Below are 8,821 nucleotides of genomic sequence, written 5' to 3' on the forward strand. Positions count from 1 at the left end.
TCTTGATATTGACATTTTATAAATAACTTAACCAATCCCTAAGATTTACAGTTTTTCTAGTTTTTAGCCTATAAAAGGCGGTTTTGGAAGCATTCTGATAAAGAAATAAAAAACTTGTGAAAATGATCAGTTTCATTAAGAACACGTTTGATCTTTTAAATATAAAAACATAATGTTAATTTTGGTATTCAAATTGAACAAACGAAGAGACAAAATCATTGTATATATTGTATATATATCTGTATTTACATGCCAATACATCTCCATACACTACTAGATAAAAGTGGTGTACAAAAGTTTGGACTCACTTTTCATTCATTGGTTTGACTTTATTTTATTACTAGCTCTGAGAACTCCTTCAAGACAGTCAGAAAACCATTTCAGATGACAAACCTCATGAGAACCTCGTCGAGAAAAAGGCCCGGATTCACCAAAGCAGTAAATCGAAACAAAGGGGGTTGTATTTAGAAAAAGATGAAACATACAAGTTGTTTTGAGTTCTTTCACAATTATGTGTTGGATGCGTAATTCTACAAACTTTTGAGTCGTACTTTTATGTGTCTTCACTATGTAACTGCAACGTAGAAAGTCATAAAAACAAGGAAAACCGATTGAATGACAAAAGGCGAGTCCAAACCTTTGACTGGTAGTGTCCACTCCCAGAGGAAGAACCACAAACTCATGTGAGCGTACCCCATTGCCCGATACATTTACTTCCACTATATGCAGGCACATGTGACAATTTTACTTGCGTAAATCAAAACTTTACCAGCAAACGTGCACAAAACCATATATGCTCACACATTCCCCGTTTACACTATTTATAAGCTTAGGTAGTAGATGTAAAATTTAAAAAACACAATAGAACTAGACGTGTACTTTGTTTGGACGTGTTAGTGTTGGAAACCAACAGGGAAAAGATGAACTCTTGAGATAATAAAAAAAGGCCTGTGGCTCACAGTGGAAAAATAACCTGCACAGTTCAGTACTACGACCATCTTTACGTCCTCCGACACCTCCAGCAGCAAACCGGCGGGTTTTAAAACAACACATTTTCCTCTGCAACCTAGAAATGTTTTTTCTCCAGCAGCGCCACTGGATGCCTGACAGGATTAGGACAGATTTGTCCTCCTGGTGGAGCTCAGCTGAGCAGTCATGGGAGAAGCTCAAACACAGCAAGAACACAGAAGTAAATTTCACACAGGCACAATTTTACAACCAGCGGCAGCTTGTTGAGGCACTAAACATGGCCAGATGACATTAAACCCTCTCTTACAACAATATGTGCTTTGTCCCTTCGGTAAAACATAGTTTAAGTCTTCCTTTCTCTCTCCAACACCAACATTTGCTCCGATTCCTTGGGAAAGCTTTTTTCATCCTTCTTTGCAAATTAAGCCATCTGGGCCATAAATTGTCCATCGTTTACATGTTAAAACTCTGACTCCTAAACCAAAATACAAATATATCAATTAATATAAAGAGCACAATGCTTGCCACATCCATATTATCTTTTTTTTTTTTTAAAGAGTGAATAAAATCCTGAAACTCAAACATTTCTCAGTTTTCTTTTTCCCTATTTATTCAGGCCTGGGAAATGACTCAAGGAAATGTTTCATTCCCCCCCAAAAAACATCTTCAGGCTGTAAAAACGGACCACTTTTCCTCCCATGCTCCACCCAACAACAGACATGAATTATCCAACTCTGAAGCCAAACATTTTCTGGATGGCGTCTCACCCGGAGGTGAGAACCAGGTCACGGTTACTGGAAGCCTCCCTGTGTTATTCTTTTACAGCCACGGCTTCGTAGCAGGAGCTTAAAAGGGGCCGAGTTTCTGTCTGACGCAGACAACACTCAGCTTGTGTGCGTACTTAAACGCAACAGAGTCGCCATCATAAAGCATGCCCAACGCCAACGCCTCATCACGGTAGCTTGTGTGTGAAGCTGGAGAACACCTGGCTGATCTTTTTTACTCTGCGGGAATCAGAGAGGAGCCTACACTTTCTCTTTGAGTCCTCTAAGAGCCCAGAGGGGGCTTTGTAACAGTTTGGCGGCAAACAGCACCGTCTCAGTTACCATTACTGTCTTCGCAAACCGACACGCCTCAGACCTTTCATCCAAGTTCATCTTCCCACCTCGTTTTCCTGCTTGCCCGAAAACTGTGCATCCATTCAAACTGCAAAGCCATAACAATGTGTTTTTAATCATATTTAGCAAAGGCTTTCACAAATCATCCCAGCCTTTATTTAAATTAAATTATATATATATATATATATATATATATATATATATATATATATATATATATATATATATATATATATATATATCTATATATATATATATATATATATATATATATATAATGAAAGTTAAATAAACAAATAAAAAACTGAAATAAATGTGTGCATTTAGAAGCTACAAGGTTATGGGAAAGATCTCAAACTTGGACGCTTTTATTGTTTATTTAGCGACATCTGGAAGGGTGCGCACAGGGAGTTCTCTACAGGAAGTGGTTAAATGCTTTATCTCCTTCCACAGTCGTCGTTGGACCACATTCTCCTCACTTAAGTCCGAGTCTTGATATAACAACATGTGATGTCAGGGTCCACGGTGCATTTTCTGCATGAAAATAAGCCTTTTGAGCCACACTGAGCACCTCACCCACTTCCAGAAGGTTGCGTTAACCCGAGAAGGCGATACATTAAACATTTCACTTAAATTTGGATCCGTGATAAGTAATTTCAGCAGCTTTAATGACGTGAAATGCCAACATATTGGGAAGTTCATTTATTAATCAGATTTTTTTTCTCTTGATCTGCTCCGACTGGTGATAAGCAGGTCAAATATTTGATGTGTCAGCAGTTTTCGAGCATTTAAGTGCATCACAAAAATTTAAACTTCCACTATTCCCTGTCTATCAACAAACAGCATGTTCTTCAGTTTACCTTTTAGGCTTTGAATTTAGTAAGCAAAAAATAAAGTAGTTAAATTAACAATGTTTTCAATGTAATGACCAGAGTCAGTAGATTGGACCTGAAACAGAAGTAAAAGTTTAACGGTACATTTGGAGCCACAGCTGTAGTTCAAAAGTAAAAAGAGTCTTCTGAGAGCCAAAAAATGCCATTTCATATCAAATGAAGGTTTTTTTAACTTTCCTTTGCTTGCCATAAAAATCAGTAAAATTTGTTTTTAGACAAGAAAAATTTAATTTTCTGCCTCCTGCTTTCTACGAACTGCAATTAAGATGAAACAGGAACCAGAGGGATGGGCACTTCAAAGGTCGCCTGGTAATTTAAAAACAAATCTGATAAAAGTCTGCATGATAAAACATGAGGGTAGCAAAAAGAAAGCAACAAAGTAGCATCTATTTTTCTAATCTGATTTTCCAATACCTGGTACCTAAACTATTGGTGTCATGTTTTGACGAGCAAACAAGTTTTCCGTTTGGTTCATTTGCAACTTGCTGCCGGTTTGAAACAGTTGAATAACCATCAAATTCTGATCATGACGGCAGTGAAGAATCACTCCAAGTAAAATTCTACATCTCTTATTTTAAACACCAATTCTATCTAGTGTTTAACACTTTATTTAGCGTTTGAGTGAAAACAGCAAAGAAACGGATTTAAAACGTTGGCTCACTTTACATTTTTGTAACAGACATTTCCATGATGAACAGACGACTAATTTTTTTTGTTTTAGATTTACACAACACACACACATATGGTTATAAATTAGTATTATAATAATATCCACTGATCAGCTGCAAGTTCTCCAACAATCTGAACCCTACAGAACAAGATGGATCACAACGGCACTGTGACTTTTGCCATTAAGAAAAAAAACTAGTCCATAATGATAAATCATCACACGTATTTTTTTCCCACCTCTGGTGCTTCAACAGTTTACTGTAAGAAACGTTTTGCCTGGAAGCAATTTTAATTTGTTTGGGTATCAGAAAGTGAATTCTTCATTCCATTTCTTTGCCCCTTCACAGACTACTTCCAGCTTTTTATTTTTTGTCACAAAAGATATCAGATCATAAAACAAATTGTGATATCAGACAAAGAAAGCCTGAGAAAAATGCAAAAGACACTTTTGAGATTAAGATTTCATTTACTGTGGCCCCATAATTTTCAAGCATTAGGATTATGATTGGTTGGGGAATTACTTTAATATATGGCAAGGTTGGTTTGGAAAGGATTTTCCCTTAATAAATTAAATTATTTGAAACTGCACTGGCAAAATATGAACAATTTGGACAATTTGAAACATTTTATAAAAAAACAGCAATTAGATGCAAAAGACACTGTAAGGTGGAAAACACCTTGGTGAAATGAAATTAAGCACAAATCTTTTCCAAAGCGCATGATAATTCAGCCTATGGACAACAGTGGCATGCTATAACATAACAGGAAAGACAAACGGTATTTGAGGACATTTATTTACGCGCAGAATGTCAAGAATACCAAAAGGGTATCAGGTGTCAGCGCATGTGTACACAGACGTTTGCACAATGCAGCTTGCGTATTTTGATAAGCCTCTTGTGAACAGGACAAAAACAGCCACCGATTCCCACAAGCATCAAGTGATTTTCAGCATTCAAGGGTATTTATGGGCTCCAGCTCAAAATATTACCAAGGTAGACAGTTCTTCTAATGAATATGCTCCAACCAAGTCTTTATGACACTTTTTATTTTATTTTATTTTTTTACATGAACACACTTAGCAAATACCAGGCGTGGAGCTACCCACCCACAGTACAGTAAAAACTGCACCATTCTCAAAATAACATGTTTTAAGAGGGATATTGTCAACTAGAGATGCTGAAATTGCCAGCAAATTCCAACTTTGTTGTATAAAGTGGCATTTTCTCAAAAACAATGCCTTATTCTATATCTATATCTATATCTATATATCTATATATATATATATATATATATATATATATCTATATATCTATATCTATATCTATATATATATATATATATATCTATATCTATATATCTATATCTATATCTATATATATATATCTATATCTATATATATATATCTATATCTATCTATATATATATATATATATATATATATATATATATATATATATATATATATATATATATATATATATATATATATATATATATATATATATATATATATATATATCTTTTTTTTTTTTTTTTTTTCAATTAAAAGAAAGAAGGTAAGGGTAGTTCAGCTCATTTACCAGAAAAGGAAGACTAAAAAAAAAAAAAAAAAGGCAGAACCTGTTTCCAGAAGGGCGGAATATGAGTCATCTCAATGTTTATCAGACAAAAGCGACCGCTATTACTAACCCAACATGCTGGCACACACTGTAGCTCCGGCATCAAATTTAAAAACACATCTCTTTGCACAAAGCCGCCTTAATATATCCATCCTTATCCGACAAGCACAACCCTTTCTTCGCTGTTCAACCTGCAAATAACTCACGAGTGTATACAGCTTCCGTGTATGTATCCTTTTACTTCTTATTTTACTGTATTCTTATTTGTTGTCTGCACCATCAATACCAAGTCAAATTCCTTGCAAGTGCAAACCTACTTGGTGATAAAACTTGATGCTGATGATGAAAACCGAGCGTCAGGATTTAGACGTTTGCTTTGTAACCTGAGACCTGGTTTAGTAAGTATGGATCAAACACGTACTTCACTACTCACCTAAAACTGCTTCCTGTCCCACTCATTCTTCAAGAAAAGCTGGTATAGCAGAAATCTAAACAGCACACCCCATCAGCAATGGGTAAAGGACTAGATCTGGCCAACTTCACGTAAACTAAAAAAAAAAAAAAAAAACTCCCTGCAGTAGAGATTTTAAGAAATTAAAAAGAAAACAAACGCTCAGGTGCACAAGGCAAACAATTAAGAAGCTTTGAGGACAAAGCTGTCACGCCATTAAAGACGCAGCCTGCCACGTTTTATCGACCGGTTTAAAAAATGCCCGAGGCACAAACAACTGGAGCGTAGAGGTGACAAATGGAGCAGGAAAAATGTGTCCTTGGACCACAAACAAAGACACATTTCACTCACGATGGCTCCACCATATCATCTAATTTTTCACAACATGGGCAGCAGCCAAGAACTAAGTGTGAGCTGTGACACTTCTCTCATTTAGCGGTATAAATTACCTTCGACAGTGACGCTGGCGTCCCTTCACCTTTTAAACCTGCGGCGAAGGGCATGCTGCCATGGCATTCAGACGCGAGAGCGCGGATTATTGGTCAGGAAATTTTAATATTGGCAGAAAAACAAGTTGATCGTTGCTTATTGCTTTATAGAGGTTGAAAGGAGAAGTTCCGTAGAAAGTTTTGAGTTTTCCCAAAAAGTCACATATTGAGAATCAAATTGTACACTGAATTATTAACCATGATGAATTTTAAAAATTTTTTTACTGTGTGCTAAATAAAAAAATAAAACAATTTTAATAAAATATAATGTGTCGCCATAATAAAATTTTTGGTGCGACAGGCACCGGCTACGAATGCACATAATTACACATGGCACGCAGACACAAGACTTTGCATTTTTTTATTTTTTAACTATTGATTGTACTGGCCAACAACAACACTGCCTGAGGAGCTGAAGCATGCATGCAGTCCTTAGCAGCTAATGGACTCGTTTTCAAGTCAAACAGATAGCAGTCTACAATACTGCACAATAAATTAGTTGCAGAATTGTGCAATTTGCATGGATGTCTAAATAGACATTCCCTGAGAGATCAAAATGTGAGAATACACATTTTCAAGTGAGAAACAGTATGAAAATGGTTTATGGTATGAAACAGTATTAAAGGCTACTGCTAATAGCCAATAGCTACGGTCATCGTGTGAAACGTTTTTTGGCACAGTTGCCAAGTCCGCTTGTGTTTTTTTTTTCTAAAGTCGCTTGTAAATTCCGTGAGTCGCAGTTTTTCTGGCTTTTTTCTGAATTTGCAGTCACTTGAGGTCTAATATAAGCGACAGTAAACACGAGTAAAGAGACCCGCTTTTGGGCCACAGAAAGCGTGAGCCGGCCGGCCGGCCGGCTGAAATATCCCTCCGCCGCTCTGCGTAGACGCCAAGGAGAGAGAGGTGAACAAACAAGTCATCTTCACCGGGAGGATAGAGTAGTTGCTGCTCTCCACTATTTCTAACATAAAGCCAAAAATTAACTTCACTCTTATATTGAAGTAATTTACCTGCTGTCCAGCAGAACGTCTGCAACCTCAGCATCCGTTTTAAATGCTCGCACCCTCATGAATTATCTCCACCTGGTAATAATAGCTGTGCTGATATAGCCTCTCGTTTTCTCCCAGTTATTACTCCTTTTTCTTTTCTTTGTTACTTTCCCTCTCCCAGGACAACGAATGAATGGTCCTCAATTCAACAGAAAACGGTAAGAATGATCTACGGTCTTCCTTACTTGTTTTCTACTCCTCCACCGACGGCACGTCTTCATATAGAAGACTGATAGGGAAAATGCGTAAGGCTGATAAGTTTGGCCTCTTTCAGCTACTGTAATCAGAAATGGCAAAGCAATACGGCATCTCCCAGTGGGTGGACCGACATATACATTTATAAACTACTAATTATAAGTTATAATTATGCTTTCATGTTTGATGTGAGGTTATTAGACTTTGCCAGAATATGTATTTATTAAAGCAATACTTGATTTTTGCTAATAACGGCAAATTAGTTACACACGGTCCCTTTAAGAATAATTTCTGACCTTGGATGAACTATATTAAAGTATTTAATGGCAACGGTACTTGATACAAAATGACAAAATTCCACTAATGTCTGAAAAAAAGATGTTTTAATGCTTTATTTAGTCCCTTTCTTTTCCCCCCTCCTATACAGAAACTGTGATAAAAATTGTGACTGATATGATTTTACTTTAAAGAAGATGTGATACATCCTCTACCTATTTCTAACCCCCTCCCCACAAATTTGCTACATTTATCCCTTTTATTATTACCGTTGAACTGCTGTTTGTGTTTTGGTCACCATTGATCACAGAAAAAAGTAAAAATAAACTAGGACATCTTGCCTGGTACATTTGTGATATTTAGTAAAAATGAAAGTTATACATACTAAAGGCACTTGGTTAAAATGATTGATGACTTTCATTATTATGGAATCACAACAGCAACACAGAACTGTTGCGTAAAGCCGACAGCCTGGGGATCATTTTTCAGAGAAGAAGATCAAAGCTGAATCAACAAGTTCATGCCCAGACGGACAAGATTTCCCAGAGAGAGGAAAAATACAGTGAGAGAGAGCTGCAAGAAAGAATGGGAACAGGAACACTGAACCATCCATCCATCCATCCATCCATTTTCCGAACCGCTTTATCCCTCATGGGGTCGCGGGGGGTGCTGGTGCCTATCTCCAGCGTTCACTGGGCGAGAGGCGGGGTACACCCTGGACAGGTCGCCAGTCTGTCGCAGGGCAACACAGAGACAAACAGGACAAACAACCATTCACGCACACACTCACACCTAAGGACAATTTGGAGAAGCCAATTAACCTAACAGTCATGTTTTTGGACTGTGGGAGGAAGCCGGAGTACCCGGAGAGAACCCACGCATGCACAGGGAGAACATGCAAACTCCATGCAGAAAGAACCAGGGGTGTACTCGAACCCAGGACCTTCTTGCTGCAAGGCAACAGCGCTACCCACTGCGCCACTGTGCAGCCCGGAACACTGAACCAAACTGGAAATATTACGTTCACATAGAGGAGGTTATGAAATTCTTGGAATTTAAACATGCCTCACGACAGTTTACGATTTGGCCCAAAG

The 8,821-nt window shown here is 37.4% G+C and overlaps 1 protein-coding gene across 9 annotated transcripts in view; it reads right to left on the reverse strand.

The window, feature by feature from the left end:
- The window catches only part of mical2b (microtubule associated monooxygenase, calponin and LIM domain containing 2b), an 81,449-nt gene that overhangs the window by 60,694 nt on the left and 11,934 nt on the right, over positions 1-8,821 (reverse strand). The gene's annotated exons all lie outside the window — the stretch shown is intronic.

Source organism: Fundulus heteroclitus, chromosome 2, assembly GCF_011125445.2.
Source record: "Fundulus heteroclitus isolate FHET01 chromosome 2, MU-UCD_Fhet_4.1, whole genome shotgun sequence".
Classification (NCBI taxonomy): Eukaryota; Metazoa; Chordata; class Actinopteri; order Cyprinodontiformes; family Fundulidae; genus Fundulus; species Fundulus heteroclitus.